At 41.8% G+C, this 21,111-nt stretch overlaps 1 long non-coding RNA gene across 1 annotated transcript in view; it reads left to right on the top strand.

Annotated features, from left to right (window-relative positions):
* Nucleotides 1–14,455, top strand: part of LOC133495442 (uncharacterized) — a 60,780-nt gene extending 46,325 nt beyond the window's left edge. Inside the window, exon 4 of the long non-coding RNA XR_009793567.1 lies at nucleotides 14,330–14,455. This is a non-coding gene — a long non-coding RNA (uncharacterized LOC133495442). The remainder of the gene's footprint in view (nucleotides 1–14,329) is intronic.
* The last annotated feature ends 6,656 nt before the right edge of the window (nucleotides 14,456–21,111 follow it).

The raw sequence follows: 21,111 nt of genomic DNA, 5'->3' as shown, positions 1-21,111 counted from the left end.
CGATATTTTATCCACACATTTATGTATTTTTGCCTCAAGAAAATGAAACTTTTGGTCATTTCCAATTGTATCAATTCATTCCGCCAACTCTCCGTGTGACATCAGTGACAGAACCCCAGACCAAATTCACTGCATAGCCGGCGAAATAAGGAATGTACAATACTACAAAGTGAATAAAATAGCAATATTTACTCAATATTGTATGTATTGTCGCTGTCGAACAGAATTCCTCCTTCCGTAGTAAAAAAACTCAACTTGCTAGAGTTTCCAATCACCGCTTTGCCCAAGTTAGTCTTATACCTTATTCTGCTATCATAGGCACACTCACATTAATGGTTCATTCATTCATATTCCAAACCGCTTATTCTCATGAGGGTCGCACGAGTGCTGGACCCCATCCCAGCTATCAAGGGGCAGGAGGCGGGGTACGCCCAGAGCTGGGTGCCAGCCAACTGCAGAACATCAATGCTTCAGCATCCCAAAATTATGTCCAGTCGCAAAATTAATATGCTACAATAACACATTTATTACCATGCCATTGATTAAAATAGTACGAACACGGTGCCAGCCAGCAATGGCCATCAGATAAACTTAAAAATACCCAATGCCAATGTGCATGTTATCTTCCTAAACACTTTTTCAAGAGTGAGCGATGCAATCAATGCAGCAATTAACTGACTAAACAATGAATATAGATGCACTAACTCTATCCTGGTTCCTTCTGCAACAAAGCATTACGATGAGCAATTAAAAAAAAAAAAAACAAGCCTACTCTTTAAAAAAAAGAAGAGATTTTAACATTGGTGACAATTACACTGCAGAACAGGTACTTGCTTAGAAAAGAAATGTCCTTGTCCTCCGTCACTGACAGCGGGCTAACGGAGGTTTTGAGCTAAATGTGGACATGCCAAAATTGAAAATCGTTTTCAGAAAACCAGCCTTAAGTTACTATTGAGTCTATTTTTGCGGGACTTTTTATTTTTTATTTTTATTTTTTAGACATCATTTTAAGTCCAAAACAATAAAATGCTCTATTTCTGCTTGTTATGATATCAGGAGTGATGGAGCAAGAGGAAAAAAATAACAAGCAAAAATTAATTTGAGTAATGCCATTGCCAATTGCTTTTTTTAATCAGGAAAAAGGGGAAAAAAATGCAGTAAAGTGTTGTCTTTTTTTGCGAAATTGAATAAAAGACGAGCACGGAATCCAGTACACAAGGTCTTCAGCAGCTGTTCATTTACACAAAAAAATCGAGCTGCCACAGTATTATCTCAGTTGTTAACAGTTACTCGGAACACAGTTAAGTACGAGAATGACTACCGCAATGGCAAGTTGGACATTGTGGACCCTAATTAGCGAAGAAAAGCGATTGTAGCCAGGGGTGTTTAATAACACACGCGCCGAGGGTTTGGGAATGTGTCATTCCCAAAGCGGCTGGCAAAGGCAACACGCTTGCGTCAAGGCGCCTCGGACGATAGTACGCCCACATTGACTTTGCATGCTGTACAGTATTTAACGTACAGGAAGTCAGATCCTGTCACACCTGTACAAAACACGGGGCGCCTCGTTAACTCAACCATTCAATTTTTGACGCTCACTCGGAACTGGAAGAAAATCTGTTTCACCGTGTTTCAAACCTTTATCTTGCAAATCCACAGTACCTCGGATATAAAACGTCTACACACCCATGCTTAAATGACAAAACAACGAATGTGATTTAAACAAAACAAAACAGAAGAAAAAGAATTTTAAAACTTTTTCCACCATTCATAGGATTTTTTTGTCTTAGCTGGAATTGAGGCATTAGTCAAAGTGAGGAATTATGAAAACTTCCAAATACCAGTCAGTCTTATCACAAAAGCTTAAAGCTTCTACTGGGAATCATACACACCTACACACACACCACACACACACACACACACAACACACACACACACACCACACACACACACACACACACACACACAACACACACACACACACACACCACACCACACACACACACACACACCACACAAACACAAAAATGTCAGGAAAAGCCTGCAAGAAGAACATCCATTCATCCAATATTCACTCCGCTTATCCCCAATAGAGTTATAGGTGCATTGGAGCCAATCACAGCTGACTTTGAGTGAGAGGCGGGGTGACAGGCAATTGCAGGACTCATAGACAAACAGAAAAAACAGTATTCAAACTCATATGTAAAGACAATTTAGAGTCTCCAGTAGCCTAGCATGCATGTTTTTGGAATGTGGAAGGAAACCAGAATGCCTGGAAAAACCTTCACAAGCATGAGGAGAACAAATGAAGTCCACACAGGAAGGCCGGGCCTGTACGTGAACCCATGACCTCTGAACTGTGATGTGGTCGTGCTAACCAGATGGCTACCATGCCGCCACATACTAGAACTGCTTACATTTATTTAGGGTTAATCAGTGGCACTTTAAATGGTGGCAAGGGTGTGTTATAAGAGGGTGTGCACATTTGTGAAAATACACCCATCCATCCGTTTTCTTCTCCGCTTATCCTCACGAGGTTCGCCTATCCCAGCTGTCAATGGGCAGGAGGCGGGGGGAGCTGAACCACCGTGCCGCCTGAAAATACATTATTTTAGTTATTTTTACTTCCATTGTAATGAATTTTTTTTAACATCACAAATACCCAGCATGGGAAGAAGGGTGTGGATGGAAACTTTCTTTTATAACCATTTTAGAGAGAGAAAGAAAGAGAAAGAAACAAAGAGCAAGAGAGTGAGAGAGAGAGAAATCAATTCTATATAATGCTGTAGTTAACACTAATCTGCACCACAGCTCGGCTTACCTTTTGTCTTTGACGGGTTTCTGACCAAGAGCTTCCTTTGCACTGGAACTCCGGCCAGCCAAGATGCATAATCATCGGTGGACAAATTCGTAGGGCATGGTTATTATGTTAATTAGTGATGTTTTCGTAACAGCTGGTTGGAAGAACAGAAAGCCCCTCACAGACAGATTTGGGGAAATAGGCTAACGATGAACTTGGTGGTCCTATTGGTGGTTTGGCCACTCCAGAGAACAATTTGTATCCAACCATTTAAAAGTCAGTTCTTTATAAACGTCCAGTTTGGAGACAGCAGAGGATGCAAGGATGCGTTTCCACTCTCTGCCTCTAAGTGTCAGCATGGGCCGCGCTGCCGCGCTCTCCATCTTCATGTGCGCTCATAAGAAGCCAGGCTGGTCCGCTGCCGACGCACACGCACGCTGCCGCGCAGCCACACAGCCAGCCGGGCTCTCCTCCTCCTCCTCCTCCTCCTCTTCTCCTGGCACGCTCCGAGAGGACCCTTGTGATGGTGTCCTCTTCTCCCTTTTCTCCCTCTGAACTTACTCTCCGCTCGCGTCAAAGTGCTCCATTTGGCCGAGCGTGACTGCGCGCTGTGAAAGAGCGTGGAAGTTGTGCCCGGGGATGCGCGCGGCTCTCCAGCCGGTTTCCAAGGCTCAGTCTGTGGGCTGCCGTTCCCGGTGGTGACTCCCCGAATAGGACAGTTCAAGTTCAGAGAGGCGCACACAGGTGTTCCCCCGGTGGACATGGACCTCACCCGGGCTCAAACTGGAATCGTCTGAATAATTTTCAACATTTTTTTTCGGGGAACCGCACGCGCTGAAACAACTCAGCTCCCAGACATTGTTGGACCGCTACGAGCGATCGCTCAAACGGCAGCTCCGCTTCCTGAACACCCGGCACCATCAGCATCCAGTGGCGGACTCGGCGCACGCTCACCCGGCACTTGTTGTACTCTGCGCGGCTGTCTTTTGGGACAATGACGGGTGGCCCCCGGAGCTCATCGATGTGGCGTGCCACGTGGATTTTATTTCAACTCTTCGTCACCCAATCCACATTTGGTCAAGGTAAGCAGCGGGAAGGTGAAATGACATTACGGAAGCAATTACAGCTTTGCAGCCTTTCTCTCTAGTCTTGCCTGGTCCCATTATTTACCCTGGAGTCCAATTATGAATCTTACGTAGTACTGTGTGTGCATGTAAAATTCTGTACGTATCATAGTAGATTGGAACTAATCGAGGACACAAATGGCTTACCACGCTACCTTTGTCGCGATACAATGACAGTTGGTATCTGTCACCAGATTTCTTGGATGACCTTTAACGGTGCCCTACAGTTCAGGTCCTCCCAGATGTTTTTGTTTTCACTTGTGTACTGGTTTCTTTTCTTGTGGAAGTATCTGTACTATATATATATATATATATATATATATATATATTTTTTTTTTTTTTTTAATTTTTTTTAAGTATATAATTTTATTTATATTGTATTTCTATTTACATGCTACATTTTTATTATATTTATTTAATTATTTATTTTTTGACAGTCCCAGTTCACAGTTTAAATCCAGACTTGGAGTTTGCATTTTCTCCCTGTACCAGGGCGGGTTTTCTCCGGGCACTCTGTTTTCCTCCCACATTAACATTCCTCCTCCCACATTAGGTTAAATGAAGAAGACTCTAAGTTGCCCGTAGGTGTGAATGTGAATGTGAGTGCAAATGTTTTTTTTTTGTTGTTGTTGTTGAAATGTACTCTGCGATTGGCTGGTGGGCAGTTCAGGGTGTGACCTACCTCTCCTCCGCAATAAGCTGCGATAGGTTCCAGCATACCCGTGACCCCAGTGAGGATAAGCAGTGAAGATCATGGATAGATGTTCAATTTCAGGTTAAAACTCAATAATAATAGTACACAATAACAGTCTCCAATTTGATGCTGATCCAAATATGTGAAGCCTTGTACACAGTGAACGGATTCTCCTCAGAACCAAGTACAGAAGAGATCTTGAGATGCAAAAAAAAAAAAAACACAAATGAATGTTACTTAATTCGGAGAAGGATTCTGTAAGCCATGACAATTACATCAGGTGGTTCTGAAAAGGGCGGCATGGTGGAACAGCTGTAGAGAATTGGCCTCACAGTTGTAAGGACCATGGTTCAAATCCTGGCCCGCCTCTGCGGAATTTGGATGTTCAGCCTGTACCTGCCGGGTTTTCTCTGGGAACTTCTGTTTCCTCCCATATCCCAAAGACATGCATTGAGTGGAGACTCTAAATTGCCTCTAGGTGTGATTGTGAGTGTGACAATGAGTGAGTGTCTACGTGTTCTCTGCGATTGGCTGGAAACCAGTTCAGGGTGTACCCCACCTCTTCCCTGAAGATAGCTGGGACTGGCTCCAGCACTCCCGCGAGTCTTGTGAGGATAAGTGACTCAGAAAATGGATGGATGGATGGATGTCAGTGTTCTTCAGACCAAGACCCTCTGCAATGTCCCAAAAGGGCTTCGATTCACCTCGGCCGTTCCGTTTGGGATTCAAGGCCGCATAAAACGGAGGAGTATTACCTCTCCAGATAGACACTGAGCCTTTGGTGATGCTCACTCAATCACACCATGTCGAGATGACGGAGAAAACAAATAAGGCGCCTATCCATCATTCATGAGGGCACATCCGAGCAGCTGACATTTACAGGAGACCGGTAATCGCGTGTGCTTAGGATTAAGAGTCCTGACATTGCCTGATTCCTTACTTTGCCGCTCTCTCGCTGTCTCAACCAGGAACCCTTTAGACTTTTTTTTTTTTTATTCTTTGGCGTGGCTCTGCATAGTAGTTAAAAAGGATCCTGTGTGGGAGGAAACGCTCGCCTTTACATTTATTTATTTATTTATTTATTTTTTTTACAATTAGCCTTTAATGACAGGAGTCTGGTCTCCGAGGGCCATCAAGTCTCACTGAGCGAAGATAGATGATCTCGTCCAATATATGTGTTTGTCGAAACCCCTCAGCCATACTCCGCCCATACACAGTGACGTAAAGTCAACATTTTTCTCAATTTAATGTCACTTATCTTGTACATCAATCCATCCATTTTCAAGTTCAGCCCATCCCAGGTGACTTGTACCGAGAGGCTGGGTGCACCCTTGTCTGATCAATGGCTTATCACAAGCTATGTATAGACAAACAACCCTTTCAGTAAATCGATTGTGGATGTTTTTGTAATGTTGGAGGAATCTGGATTACCTGGAGAAATCCAAGCAGAGGCACAATCTGCCAATTCCACAATGGAAGGGCACAGATAAGATTCTAACCCCAAACCTTGAACTGTGAGGTAGACCTGCAAACCGCAGAATGGTGTAGTACATTCTGCCTTGTCCAGTACAATAGCTTCAAAGTTAGTAGCCATCAGACAAAATCATTGGGACCAATCCGACTTTGAAGAATGCTGGTTATGGCCAAATTGACCTTGTACAAAACGGTGTCCCTTATGTCTTTTTAGAGGCATGGGTTCTTGAGCCTTTTTTTATTTTTTTCTTCCTGGATCTACCCATGATAAACATGTTCACCAAACTTCATGTTGCTATGTGAAACCAGCTTCGGGGGCTGAATTTTCAAAGAATCTGTGGGGAACTAAAAGTCAGCTATTTCAGTTCAATTTAACTCAAAATAAGTAGAGTTCCTGCTCTGACTCGGACCGAAACAGCATTTGAAGCAGAATAGTTGAGTTGGCTATCTCTGTTTGTCAACGTTCGTCTGGTTGCCCCTGTCAGGTTTATTTTGGATCTTTTAATCTCGTTTGGCACACATACTCGTGCAGCAGTGCTAATAGATTAGCCCGCCAGCATCCAGGCCACTTTGGGAGAAGTATTCGAAGCGAGGCCCTTAGATTATCATCCTTGAGGTTGCTTTTGGCAGCGTGTCAGTTGTGTGTTTAGAATTCCGACTGTACCAGACACAAACATTGAAACACAGCAATAGAAGTCAAGGACATCATGTCAGTCTTTTTGACAGCCTGAGGAGATTGGATTGGAATTGTGAGCGTGCAAGCATTGGAAAATTGGATGCGTTCTTATCACGAGAGGCCAAATGCACAATCTCGGACATGCAGGTGCAATATAAGATTCTTCTGTTTTCTTCCACCCCCCCCCCTTTTCTAATTATGCACTGCATGCTCACACATCCAGTTTGGATAACCTATAGACATTTTTAGATCATTTTAAAAATTGACACTTTATTGCACAGTTGTGTATTTCGTTAGTGAAGGAGCGATTTGTAATTAAAAATGTGTAAACCCGAAAACATGTTCATAACCCTACTTTGAAACCTTGACTTGAAACTCTAACCCTGGCTTAAAACCTATATTTAGAACCTGAAATCCTCATTTGAAACCCCAATTTGAAACCAAAACCAGAACTTGAAACCCAAGATGAGATTTGAAACCTTTATTTATTTATTTTTTCTGAAACCCGAGTCATGGTTTGAGACTAACTTGAAACCCTAACCTTGGCTTTTAAACCTTAATTTACCCCAGACTTGGAAACCTGGTTTGAAACCCAAGCGATGGCTTTAAAAAATAATTTAAAACCCTGCCAGACTGCAAACTATAATTTGAAAACATTACTGTCTTGAAACTCAGATTTTAAACCCTCTAAACCGGCAATTTACTTTAAACCTAAAATGGGAAAAATATCATAAATTCACCATCAAAATTGAAGCTATAGATTGTGATCCAAATCAAACTCTGACCCGTGGGCCGACGAAAAAAAAATCGTAGTGCGGATGCATCACGATGAGCTTTCAAAATCAACATTATTGAGCTCTTCAAGACATCTTTTGTTTGGATGATATAAACATCCTCTTTTTATTCCATAATATAAGTGATGAGCGGAAAGAGTGGAAGAAGAGGCAACTCGAGACTGGCGTGCGACTGATCAGACGTTGCCGGCGGATGTGATTTCTTCGATTTGTCACTCGTCGTAATTGACAGCGGGACCATGTCGGCTTTCTCATAGCACCTGTGTCCTGTGCAGGGGGAGAAAAAAATAAATCCTTCCTCCCAGCACTTTTCACGCTTCAGGTGGGAGTCCAGTAGTGGATTTCTCTAAGGAATGAGTTTTCTCTCTCATCTTAGGGAGGGAGGAAAACAAAAACCTCCCACTCGATGTTCATTACAGTCCGGCAGAGAGGTGCTAGTGAAACATTTTGTTTTGGTGTTTTTTCTTTTTTTTTCTTACCCCCCTTCTGGAGAGCACAGAAGTTTCTAAATTCTGAGTGTGATAATGTGGCAGCGGAATTGTGACAAATGGATTTCATGCCTCATTGGAAAAAAAAAAAGACATCAAATGTTGACGCAGTGAACATTTGTCTGATGTTTGTCAAGCAAATGAGAGCTGACGTGCGATTAACCTCACTTGACGGGTGAGTCGCAGTGCATTTACTAAGCGTTTTGCTTTGATTAAAAATTAAAAAAAAGGGTCGTTTGACGTCACCATGGATGCGTAGGGAGGTGGGCAAGCACAGAAAAAAAAAAAATGCTAGGCTAAATACGAAGGATCTTACACAGTGCTCAACACATTTATTGGACCTCAGAGACTGTCAGGCCCAATAATTCACAAAAGAAAGTCAAGTTCAGTCAATTCTCACCATTTGACCATTTCAGATACATCGATCTGAATTCGTGAAATAGTGTTTTTATACCCACGACCGAAATAGGACACCCTCTCAAATCTAACCCTCATCACATGTAACCATGAGAAAAATGTGACTATATCTACCTGTAGATTTTCTGTGACAAGCTCATTTTTTTAGTGCAATCATTTTTTTCCCCTCCTGTTACAGCAATGCCCCGTATATTCATGGTCAGGCATTCGCAAGTTGTTTTTTTCGTGGAGTTTTTTTTTTTAAACCTATTCACTGAATATTCACTGAAAAACTCTGTCAAAGCAATATACATTTTATTTTTGTGCCATTTTTTCGGGGGGCCTCATGGTGCCAAGGAGCCATGTTGAAGTGATTTCCAGAGCATTAATTTGAAAAGAGTAATGGTTTTTGCCATCTTTTTTTTGTGGGTGGGTGTAAATTATAAATTAAATGTAAACATTTACTCTCCAAGGGTATATAAGCCATAGCCCCTTTCACGCTATTTTTCCCAGCGTTACGGTGGAACAAGAATCTATTTACATGTTCCTGTTAGACAGAACTCATCGAAGCGGGTCATTGACCCGTCTTTGTAGGCCACTTTCACATTGCTGTCGCTTTATGTATTCACATAATTACAAGTGTGATGAGAAAAGGGCAACACAAATCGGGTCTGGCCATTAGTCTCAGATTCTTCGGTTGCTATGACGTTGTAAGGCAGCAAATTTGCGTGTCGACTCCAGTCCCCCTTTCGCTTCGGAAAACACTGGCTTTGATGGCCAGTGTGAAATGAACTACTGATGCCCAAATGATTACACAACCCCCAAAAGTTGTAACGTATCGAACGACTGGTCATATTTTGACAACAGATCGTGTTAACTTTGTTATACCCTCAGGTAGCCCGTACAGCAATTTGACATTCAACCTTTGCCGGCTCAGCCACTTTTTTCATTTGTTGGATTTCATTAAAAATCAATAGCTCTCTGCTGCTTTTGCCTGTATGAAAAAATAAACTTTAAGAGCTTGAAGTGATGCTGTGTGGGGGATTTAGAGTGACAAGCTGAAATGATCCAAATCAGCGCAGATTTGAGGGGGACTGGAAGCTGTATCATTTTTGCCAATTCACTCTAGTCTGTAGTAATGCTTTTCCGTTTGCATGCCAGGTAGTTGTCGGTTGTATTTAACTCCGCACCCCTACTTAAATATAGTGAGGCATTTTCTTGCTTCCCTCAATCGTCTGAGTACTGATGCGTTCAGTCCTGGTGTTCACATTTTCCCGTTACTGAGCAGTGGAAATGGAAAAGTGGGGCTGGTAAATTTCCAGTAAATTTCTGCAAAGTGCCTGGTAAATCTCAATGGGGAAGGTAAGATAGAGAATTTTGGAACTATTCTAAATTGGAAACACTGTTTGGGAATGTATGCGAATTGTGGGTAGTTCAATGGAAATGTATGACCTTCAAACATAAATGCAGATTTTGTCTTGTGCAGACATCCATGCAAAATTGGCATTCATATAAAATCTGCTTGCCCACATTTGCCCAAATCTGGTTGTTTTTTATCAGGATTATGCTCAAATGTAGGTGCCACAGCTATATTTAAGATCCCTATCAGAGTGTCATTATTCACGTTTTTTTTAAATTCCTGGTTGATTCCCATTTATTTTCATATTCCATTTCAATTAAAAGTTTCCAACTTCCTGGAATTTTACAAACATACAGTGAAGAAAACAAGTATTTGAACACCCTGCTATAGTGCACGTTCTCCCACTTCGAAATCATGGAGGGGTCTGAAATTTTCATCGTAGGTGCATGTCCACTGTGAGAGAGATAATATAAAAAGAAAAATCCAGAAATTCCAATGGAAGATTTTTTTCAAAGATTTATTCGTGTGATACAGCTGCAAATAAGTATTTGAACGCCTGTCTATCAGCTAGAATTCTGACCCTCAAAGACCTGTTAGTCCGCCTTTAAAAGTCCACCTCCACTCCATGTATTATCCTGAATCAGATGCACCCGTATGAGGTCGATCGCTGCATAAAGACACCTGTCCACCCCATACAATCAGTAAGACTCAAAGTTGTAACATGGGGAAGACCAAAGACCTTTCCAAAGACACAAGAGACAAAATTGTACAACTCTATCTACATGGCTGGAAAGGGCTACACAGAAATTGCCAAGCAGCTTGGTGAAAAAAGTTCCACTGTTGGGGCAATCATTAGAAAATAGAAGAAGCTAAACATGACAGTCAATCTCTATCGGAGTTGAGCCCCATGCAAGATATCACCTCGTGGGGTCTCAGTGATCCTTAGAAAGGTGAGGAATCATGATTTCTAAGTGAGAGAACTTGGAATATAGCAGGGTGTTCAAATACTTTTCTTCACTGTATTCCCCACTAAATGTGTTTATTTACGGGACTACAGGATTAATACGACTGCTCCTTTAGCCAGTTATTAATGCTAATCGCCGCACAGAAATACACTGACCGACTATAAGCACTTAGTAGCAATGACTCCAGAACTTCCTTCCAATAACTCCCTTAATTGAATGTGGCATGTGCAGATAAGGTCAGACAAAAATTGGCGCCACCGGCAGCGACATCTTGCTCATCAGAGGGCTCACCAAAGTGACAAAGGGGCAGAATAATCGATGTCATTTTCCCCCGAACGATCCGCCCGGCGTCTTCCTAATTCGCTCATTGCATGGAGGGCCCCTTCTTATTTGTCGGGAGGACACGCGGGGAAGTTTCCGTCCCACTCGTCATCTCTAACTCGCATGAAATGACCCAACGATTGGTTTGAACAACTTAGAACGTTGCAATTTTCTCTTGTCAGTTGAGCTAAAATTTGACAAATATTTCTCTACGTGATTCCTTTCCAATGCACCTGGAGTTTCAATGTCGTAAAAATAATCGACGGAATATGAAAAAAAAAGTCATGCCACGTTCTTTCATGTATGGACATGAATGCAATAGTCACATTAATCATACATGTATGAGTCTTATGTTTATTGCCATGGTTCCTTCTCTATTCTTGATGACCGCCAACTTCCACAATAGAAATAAACAGAACAGGTAGAATTAATCGCGAGTCGGAAAAGTCTGGCACGCTCGGTCAGTCACAGAAACGTGCAGGCCCGGTGTGCTACCATCTAAGAATGCAATCACTCTTCTCGCTCCTAATCGCCTCTTCGCACAATAGAAATGGTGTTTGGAAAAAAAAAAAAAAAAAGTCCACTTCACGTGCGGCCCATGACGTTTCACAATCAAGGTAATCAGCCCTCCGAGATCGGCATGATACTTTTTCAGACACCAGGAACGTTGTCGTTGACGACCCGCGTCGTGTTGTAGTTCCACAGTGTCCAGCAGGCTAATTGGCCAATCAACTGAAGTCCGTGATCATTTCTTAGCGGTCTCGGCGTGGCGGTCAGACACGCCAGCTTCGGTCGCGTTGGGCCATTTCGTCCAGAGTTGCGCTTTTATTTGTTTGCTATGACCTGTGAAGGAGGAGACAAATGTGCAATTGTGGCTCATGTTTCATGCTATACGTACGCTGTGTTGCGAAGGAGGCAGAGGTTGAAAGCGTCTTTTAAAGGAAAGCCTTGTGTTTACAGCTGCCAGGCTTTTTTTCCCCTTTTTCTCTATAACTCTTTGATATGATGAAAGTGGAATGCTAATATCTTACAAGTGTGTTGTGCTCTCTTTTTGAAGATGCTGATGCCTTTTTTTCAAAACTCCTCTAGCGCTAACAATGCAGAGTTTGCAGGATTGTGAATGAAAGATTTTACAGGAGGGCATACAACATACAGTATTTTTAACATCACTACTATTCTTTATGATACTATGCAAATATAACTAAGATCCAATATCTTGAGTTAGGCACACTACTGTATAGTTGTTCAAATTCTGCCAAAACATGCATTAATTGGAGACTCTAAATTAACCCTAGGTTTGATTGTGAGTGTTTGTCTTTATGTGCCCTGCGATTGGCTGGCAACCAGTTCAGGGTGTACCCCGCCTCCTGCCCGATGATAGCTGGGATAGGCTCCGGCACTTCCACCACCCTTGTGGGGATAAGCGTCTCAGAAAATGTATGGATGGATATTTGTTTTTACCAGGCAGTTTTTGTTGAGGTCATTTACGTCAATGCTGTCAAACTCGAGGCCCGGGGGCCAGATCTGGCCCGCCGCGTGATTTTATGTGGAGCACGGAGGAAAATCATGTGTATCAACTTCAATGATTTTTGTTCAAATCTGTCCCAAAATCTAAAATTGTCGCGTCATAAATGATAACATTGAGCTACTACAAACATTTTTGTGTTACCAAACAACAATAGTTGGAAAACGCATTACCCTTGATTTCTGATTCCAAAACTAGTTCATAAATTTCATGGGTAAATATGATGAGGCAGTTACAGATTTTTATGGTTTCACAGTCATAATGCCCCTCTGAAGGAAACCCTACGTAAAATGTGACCCGTGACAAAAATGAGTTTGACACCCCTGATTTAGGTTTTTTTTCCCCCATAACAATGTCAAGGTACGAGTTATGATTAAGTTTCTTGAAATGCTATAAGATTATTAGAAATACACTACTTTAAAAGAATGTTGCTAAGTCAAAATTTCCCTTTATTGGCAGATCATTTGGCTTTTTTTCCATTCGTTTTTCCTCTCTCTCTTTCTCTTTTTTTTCAAGCATATAGTTTGCAGTGTAGTTCATCTACCTCACGGCTCAAAGTACTTCAAACGCACGTATTAGCATCTGGAAGCCTTCAACGGCAACGTAATCATACGCCTTCCCAGAAAAGAAAAAAATTCAGAGAAAATAATGCCGGGCTTGAACTTTCAGGGTCGCTCTTTAATGCGTGCTGTGACCAGCAGGGCGGTAGCCGACCTCACCCCCGGTTAAATGAACCGTAAAGTGACTGGAGCCTCAGGGGGCCACAAATCCAGTCACTCATGCAGATCTGTGCCTGTCTGTAATGTAAATACGTTTCGAGGATCTTTGGAAGTCACCTTATGAACCTTGTAATTGCACCCCCCTCCCCCGGGAGATTTTACGGCGCCGTGCCAGGATAAAATGTCAATGCGTGTCTAAACCATTGATGATAAAGATTGCTTCGCTACGACTGAAAAATTCCTTCGTAGATACTGAATGGAACCCGTGCCGCCACTTTTTCATTTAGGGACGCATGTTTCCTTAATCAGTCGTGGAAAATTATTTGATTAATTGTAGTTTTTGTAGTAATTTCATACTTTACGTTACACTTCAAGAGAGCCATGATTTACTGAGGAGAGTTAGCTCAGTGATTTAAATGTGTACCATCAAGTATACAAATGAAGACCCCCGAAGTTGACTGGAGTTTTCGTTTTTTTGTCGAAAGCAAAGGACACGGCGACACTGAGGAGACCAAGCTTGGTTTAGCGATGGCAGTCAACTTGTAAAAAATATGTGCAGTGTCTGACAAGTTTCCCAAGAGTTGTTTAACACGGGGTTTCTCAACCTTTATGCAGGCAAGGTACATATTTTACATCATAAAAAAATCTCTCGCCGCACCGCTGGACCATAAATGTCAGAAAAAATATGGCGAGCACAGTGTTACCCTGAGTTATGATTTTAATTGTCTGTGGCAAAGCTCGTAACTCAATTTACTTACAGTATGTAAACTCAATTTTCCCCACTAAAATTATTTTAAATACTATTAATTCCTTCCAACCCCACAAACAAAATTAAGGAACGATAAACAATGTTTATTTCTACAAAAAAAATCATTTTTTTGTAGAAATAAACGTATTTTTTTAAACAATTGGGCTGCAACTAATGTTTGTTTTAATAACTGATTAATCTGTAATCTAAAAAACAGTTTCTTAATTTCCATCTTTTTTCTTTTAGAAACAGGACATTTGTGGCGGCACGGTGGATCAGCTGGTAAAGCGTTGGCCTCACAGTTCCCGATCCCGCCTGTGTGGAGTTTACATGTTCTCCGCTTGCCTGCGTGGGTTTCCTCCGGGCACTCCGGTTTCCTCCCACATCCCAAAAACATGCAACCTTAATTGGACACTCTAAATTGCCCTTAGGTGTGATTGTGAGTGCGGCTGTTTGTCTCGATGTGCCCTGCGATTGGCTGGTGATCAGTTCAGGGTGTACCCCGCCTCCTGCCCGTTGACAGCTGGGATAAGCTCCAGCACTCCCCGCGACCCTTGTGAGGATAAGCGAAAAAGAAAATGGATGAATGGACATTATTTGTAATGGACAGTGCAGAAAATGCACAGGCATAAATCATCATTCAGTTACTATTTTAATTCTTGCACCTCTAATAAACAGGAGAAGAAGCGAATGTAAGAAATGAAGTAGTTTTATGAAGTGTATTTATTGTACATACGATATTTTGCGCCTTTAACGGGCATGGCCTTATGATTGACGTCAGATGCAGCGGTAGGAAACAATAATTGGTGAAATTGAACGACTTCCCGTTGGCGTACGTGATGATGTCTCATCACACGCTGCCAATCACTGCATTTACTTTTGATGTTTCTGGCAACCAACTCAAGCCCAACTAGTCAGGCCAGAGTTAATGTTAGCCCTCGGAAGATGTTAGCCACTAAACCCTCATTTCCTGGTCTATTGGCAGTTTATGAAGCAAGGCACCTCCGGTGACTTTATTGCTACGCTGCAATCTGCGCACTATGATGATGTCATGTTAGTGACATAGTTGACAGCGCTATTACCGTCATGCCTTTTCCTTCTTTCAACAATAACCGTTCCTTTGATCATAACGCACGTCAGAGGCTGGGATCAGAGAGCAGCTCAACGCTTGTTTACACACACCGCGTTGGGAATAATGGTGCTTTTACCCTCCCTCCACAGTGGTTGGATTCATCAGACAGAGCCAGATGTTAGCATGTTGCAATTCCACTCCAATCCCACCGTAGGAAACAGCTGTCGTCGCTTTGCAAAAGGACAGAGGACAATCCAAATTGCCCACGCTTTGATTTGTGCCACACTTTGATTTGATGAGAGACTGTTTTACTGCTTTACGCAGTCATAATGGTAACTGTTACGGCTTCCTTTTCATCGCTTCCAGGTGGTTTCGAATTGCGGATGATGTGCATTGATACGATTTCTTTTTGTGCATCACATGGAAATGACAGCTCTGATAATTCCTTTTATTTTTTGTTAATGCGCTAGTATTATTTGAGGTTCTAACAACTTTGAAAAGTCTTTTTTTTTTTTTTTTTTTTTTACTCTTGCAAAACCTGCTGCAAGGCTGCTCAATTCAACCTCTCCCAAAAGGTTTGTGCTACCAGGACTACTATTATTATTTTTTCTATGTTCTGAAACTTGAGGTCTAAAACGAGAAATGCATATTGGCTTCTCAAATATGGTTATATTCAAGTTTTGAACTGCTTAGAAGTGCTTTTAATTCTCTTTATATTAATCGAGCTGGATAGACAAGGACACAAGCGGGAGGTGACGTGGTGAAACGTTTGTGTTTTCCATTTAATTTCTGTAATAAAATAAAACACTATATTGACTACTTGATATATAGCCACCTTTCACAAGTATTACAGTGCATCAGTTGATTCTTGTTAGAGGTGTGTAAGGTGTGTACCAGGGCATGGAGCTCTTAAAAAGGGCTCGAATTTTACGGTGCTTGAAATTATAATTATTTATCTTTAGAGATCGACTTGCCCAAGGTTACAATGGGAGCCACAAATTTCTCATCTTAAAAAGCTGAACTTCAACTGTGTGAAGCAGACCAGCGGAAAGTATAAATTTTCTAAAGTGAGTTTTTTCTAGGTTACTGGAAGCTGTGAAGAGGTCCAACACGAAATTGGGGTGGTGGGAAAGGCAGCATGCGAATATCACGACTTCAGAGGTGAAATAGCAACGACTGTATGTAGAATGGAAGAGCATAAAGCAGGAAGTGCAGTTTATTCAAATAAAAAGGTGGCTTCTTTCCACATTTTGCTGGAGTGTACCAAAGTGACCAACACAGGATGAAGGGGGCAAAGACTACTTGCATATTTTCTGACTTGACTGGGACAACGAATTGTGTGATAGGAACAGCAATAACGCAGCACCAGAGGTTTCAAAGAATGCTTTTTCCTGTCACTCTAATGCTTTTTCCTCATTTTCATTGAGCCGAGGCATATATTTTAGATGAGAAAAATCTCACGATACGCTGCCAAACAAAAATGTTATATAATGCATATATACAGAAATAATGATAAACAGTTGGCTGCGTGAAACCAGTACTGAATGTCGTCTGCTAATTTTTCTGCTTCTGTAGCTTGGTGACAGCTGTATGACAGGGGATAGCAGAAAGCCTGAACCGTGGTTTATTATGCTTGGTAATATGCCGTACTAATTCCTTTCAGTTCTTCAAATTAGCGTCACGCGTGACCACTTAGCACTCGTCACTTAATGGGAATGACCCCGCGATAATGGAAGGTGTCGGTGTGAGAGGCGGCTGATTAGATGCGCGACTTTGCTCGACCTCAGCCTTAGCACGCTAACGGCTAGCTGGAAGGCAACAACAACAACAGGGTGACGGTGTACCCGCCGGGTGTTGGCAGTCATGCACACAAAGATAATCACTCTCTCGGGCTTGAGCAGCACAGCCAGGAAGTGCTTCATCCATCTTTTCTCCCGTCAATACTTACAATTTTAATTACACCTGAGTGCTGTCAGCCCGCCAAGCCGCCGGGCAGCCGCTATTGATTCACAGGGTGGCTAATTGATTAATTGCATTCAAGGGGACACTTTTCCCTTCAGCTCCATCCCTCGTTTTGTATCTTTGACTGTTATTCTTTGCCTTTGTACCACTGGCAATTTTTTGTTTTGTTTTTGGTGCCTAATTGCATTGGTTGTCCAAGTGGATGCTAATGATTGCGCCAAGAAACTTTGGGCTTTAAAGTTTAATACCTGAAAATGTAAAGCCTGAAAGGTTATACAGATTCCTTCCTTCTGCCTCAGACATCAAGGAAATCTTTCAAAATTAATAATCTTTTTTGGAAATAAACATACTAAACATTCGGGGTAGTTTGTACAACATTTAACCTGGTGTAGATATAGTCCCTTAAACCCTACAAGTATGATCTTTCAGCTTGACTTCCTCAGATATCATCCATTTAATTTTGTTCAAAATCAATGGCGTTTCATGGTGATCTGTTAGGATCGGTTGGCTATTATGGTACAAAAAAACTAACAATGAAGAATCAAGTTGAAACAAAAGAACAAGGTCTTAACTGTCTGATCTGTGAACTTGACTGCTGCAGACATACTAGAGATTCAAAATCAATGGAGCTGTTGGACTGACTGAGAAATAAATCAGAGTTTTACAATCCGTTGGTAGATGGTGAGAATCATAGCGTTGGGGGGGATACAAATAAAGAAGTCAAAACAAAAAAATATCGTCCTACCAATCTGATCTTTGAGCTCAACTACCTCAAATGTATGTTGGTCATAATCATTGGTGTTTTTGCTTTCGTGAAAGCTAGAAAACACGACGATAACTTTTAATTGGGCAACATTAATTATTTGAGTGCTGAAAAAAGATCGGCAAAGAATTAATTAACATGGTCCTATCAAATATTCATCAGATATCATTCAAAATCTAGTTATTTGTCCAACTTAATGTGTGGAAAGCGGATTATTTGTTTGAAAATGGTGACCGTTACAGTGCTGATTAAGAACATCTTTGGAGCATTATGTTGAGACTTAAGATACTGCATTCCTGAGCTGCTTCAATCACCTTAAGTCCTTTAAAATCAATACCAGTCTGATTGTTGTAGTCTTGACTTTGTGATGTATGGACACCGAAGAATCACAATAAGAAGGCAGTTCACACCTGCTCTTTGTGGCACGCAAAACAACAACAGCACAAGCTACCATTCTGTTCATTTGAAAAAGTTTTCCCCGTGACCAGTGTTATTCCTGCAAACAGGGAAAAGCAACACACACGAGCACTCAAAAGGCACCATGATTAAGAGCTCTTTGTACACAATCACACAACAGTGCTATTTCTTTCTCCTCATTTGGGAATTGATTGTATGAGCCTGCTGTGGTCTTTACGAAGTTCACGGGGTTGCGGAAGCAAGAGGATGGCAAAAAAAAAAAACAAAAAAAACGTCAAATGTCGGCAAATTTGCTTTGAAAGAACATTCCCGCACCAGCGCCTCCTGTTCAAGCTATCGTTCCATCATAGACAGGCTCGTCTGTTTCTCAAAATATCATCTATTTCAGCACTTTACCTGCCACATCATTAGACCCGGATTTCCACACACAGTACTTGGCACCTTTGAAAGACACCGCAAAGAGAATGACTGTAGATGTAAGAGATCAGCACATAATGATGAAAAATGAACACAAATTCAATCAAATATTTCTCAAAGCTCAAATTTTAAACAATCACTTTTTCAAAAAGACGGACAACAATATATTTTTCTCCATGATTTTCTCTCCCAAACCATCTACCTCAATTTAATGACTGAGGTATGTGCAACCTCTTCACTTGATTTATTTTCCGCCATGTTTTGTTGTCGAAGACTAAATTCTGTAACATCACTGCGACACGAATCTTTGGCTAAGCCCTTGCGACTGGACTCCCATGTGCTAAACTTTTTATTCAAATTGACAGTATACAATAAATAGCAATACAATCTTCCCTCGCTGTTTTCCAGCTCGTTTGTGACCCTGCTGCATAGATTTCTTTTGGGGGGGTGGGCGAATGCAGAAATGTAAATGCCATGATCTTGAAACCCGTGGATCTCTTCAACTCGCCTATCCCCAAACTACATTCTGTGGTAAGTAGGGATTGTGAAAAGCCTCATGGAAGAATGTGGTGGTAATAGTGATGTTCTTTTACAAATGGATCGCAACACCAGAAGGGGGGGGGGACTTGCCAACTTGTCCTCTCCTTGATTGACACCGCTGTTAAAATGTTGAGAGCAGGATTTTGATTGACAGCAGTCGTCACCGCCGCGACTGCTCCGCAACAGCTGGACTCTCGGCACAGAAGAGCGCAATGAATCTGAAATGCGGCTTGCTGTCCAAAAAGCCGTCTGACTCCGTTGGCCCTCACGCCGCTCTTTGTACTGGTTTACTTAATCAATGCTGGCTATTCTTTTTCCCCTCGGGCCTTCATCAGCCTCTTTCGGCGCAACTGGCTCAGAAAAGACGAGCTGGCGATCAAAGGCCGCCAACATAATTAGACTTTCTCTGATCTTTTTATTACAATGTCTGTCAGTTGTTCTCTATACCTCTTCCGGTAACTATTCTGACCGTGCTTTTCCGGCCTGAGGCCCGGTGCTGCTTTTGTCGTCAAACCAAGACCGCCTCCAGTGTTGCGTGATCTGTGCGGCACTCGCTTTTGCCTAAAAACACTGAAGACTTTATCAGTTTGTTCACACTAGGACACAACAAGAGTTCACTTTGTTTGTCTTGTCTCTCTGTGGTTCTATTTAGTAACACAAGAAACTAATGCCACTATTGTTTTTGGACAAGTAAATGTTTAAATGTTTCTTGTTTGCCAAGGATCCAGTACCAATTGTTATATTATAGTAACGTTCGCATCAGTATGAGTGTTAAATCCAATTGAAAAGTCTTGAAAATTCCTCATTCTTTAAAAGGTTTTCCACTCATCATCAATGAGACTATGAACAAGACTGAATTGGCTGATCTGAATTGTAATAAGTAAAACCAAACACCATCCTCCATTGTATTTAGGGAGGTGTCCTGAAAACTGATTGTTTCCAGGTCCTTTAGAAGAGTATTCCAAAATGAAGGCCTTTGCCTTAAAAATAAAGAAATAAATAAAGCACATGTGAGTTGAATCTGCCATTGAAAGGTCTTAAACTTCCATAGACACAGTAAACATTGCTATATTTTCTTTGGGTTTGATGAAAGAAGGTCTGAAAGTTCGTCTCTTGAAGGGCCATTGAAGTGTCCTTTATAAAGTTGTGAAAAAGTCTCGTTGATCGCCTCTTAAACAGCGACTATACTAGTATATTTTGCGGGGAAAATATACTTGAATGCTCGAAACTTTTTCACCTGCATTTCGGCTGGCACTGTTTGGAATGAAATATACTTGAATACTCGAAACTTTTTCACCTGTATTTCCGCTGGCACTGTTTGGAATGTAGTACAAGAAATGTGTGCGAGACAGAGGCGGTGATAGATTGAAAAAGACAGGCAACTGAAGGAGAGGGGGGTGCCCAGGGGTCCGTAAAGGATGAAAAGGGGCCTTGGCAGGAGTCTTAAGGGGCTAATAAAGTGAAGTTCTCTTAGATTAGTTAGCTAATAGAGCCGTAACGTCTTGCCGCCAGGCCTGCTGCTGCTGCGGCTGCAAGCCCTGACAGATTACCTGCTGTGAAGAACCCCACCACCACCACCCATACCCAACATAACTTGATTTGCATTCACGCCTCTCACACATCATTTCCACAAGACCAGAGACAAATAACCGCACAGTTTACATTTATTCTCTCGTCTTGCAGACAGAAGTCACTGGAGCAGGACTTTGGGTTGTGGCTTTGTACATTCAGATAATTAGATGTCACAAATTATGTGCAAATGGAGCGCAAGCGAGCACAATGGAAAACGCGTGGCTCAACCTTATAAACCCACCATCCAAAATCGTGGTACTTAAGACCAGTGATTCTCAACCACTG

This window comes from Syngnathoides biaculeatus, chromosome 22 (assembly GCF_019802595.1).
Source record: "Syngnathoides biaculeatus isolate LvHL_M chromosome 22, ASM1980259v1, whole genome shotgun sequence".
In the NCBI taxonomy this organism is placed as follows: Eukaryota; Metazoa; Chordata; class Actinopteri; order Syngnathiformes; family Syngnathidae; genus Syngnathoides; species Syngnathoides biaculeatus.
The sequence above is the reverse complement of the archived record's forward strand: the minus strand, read 5'-3'. Positions and strand labels throughout refer to the sequence as shown.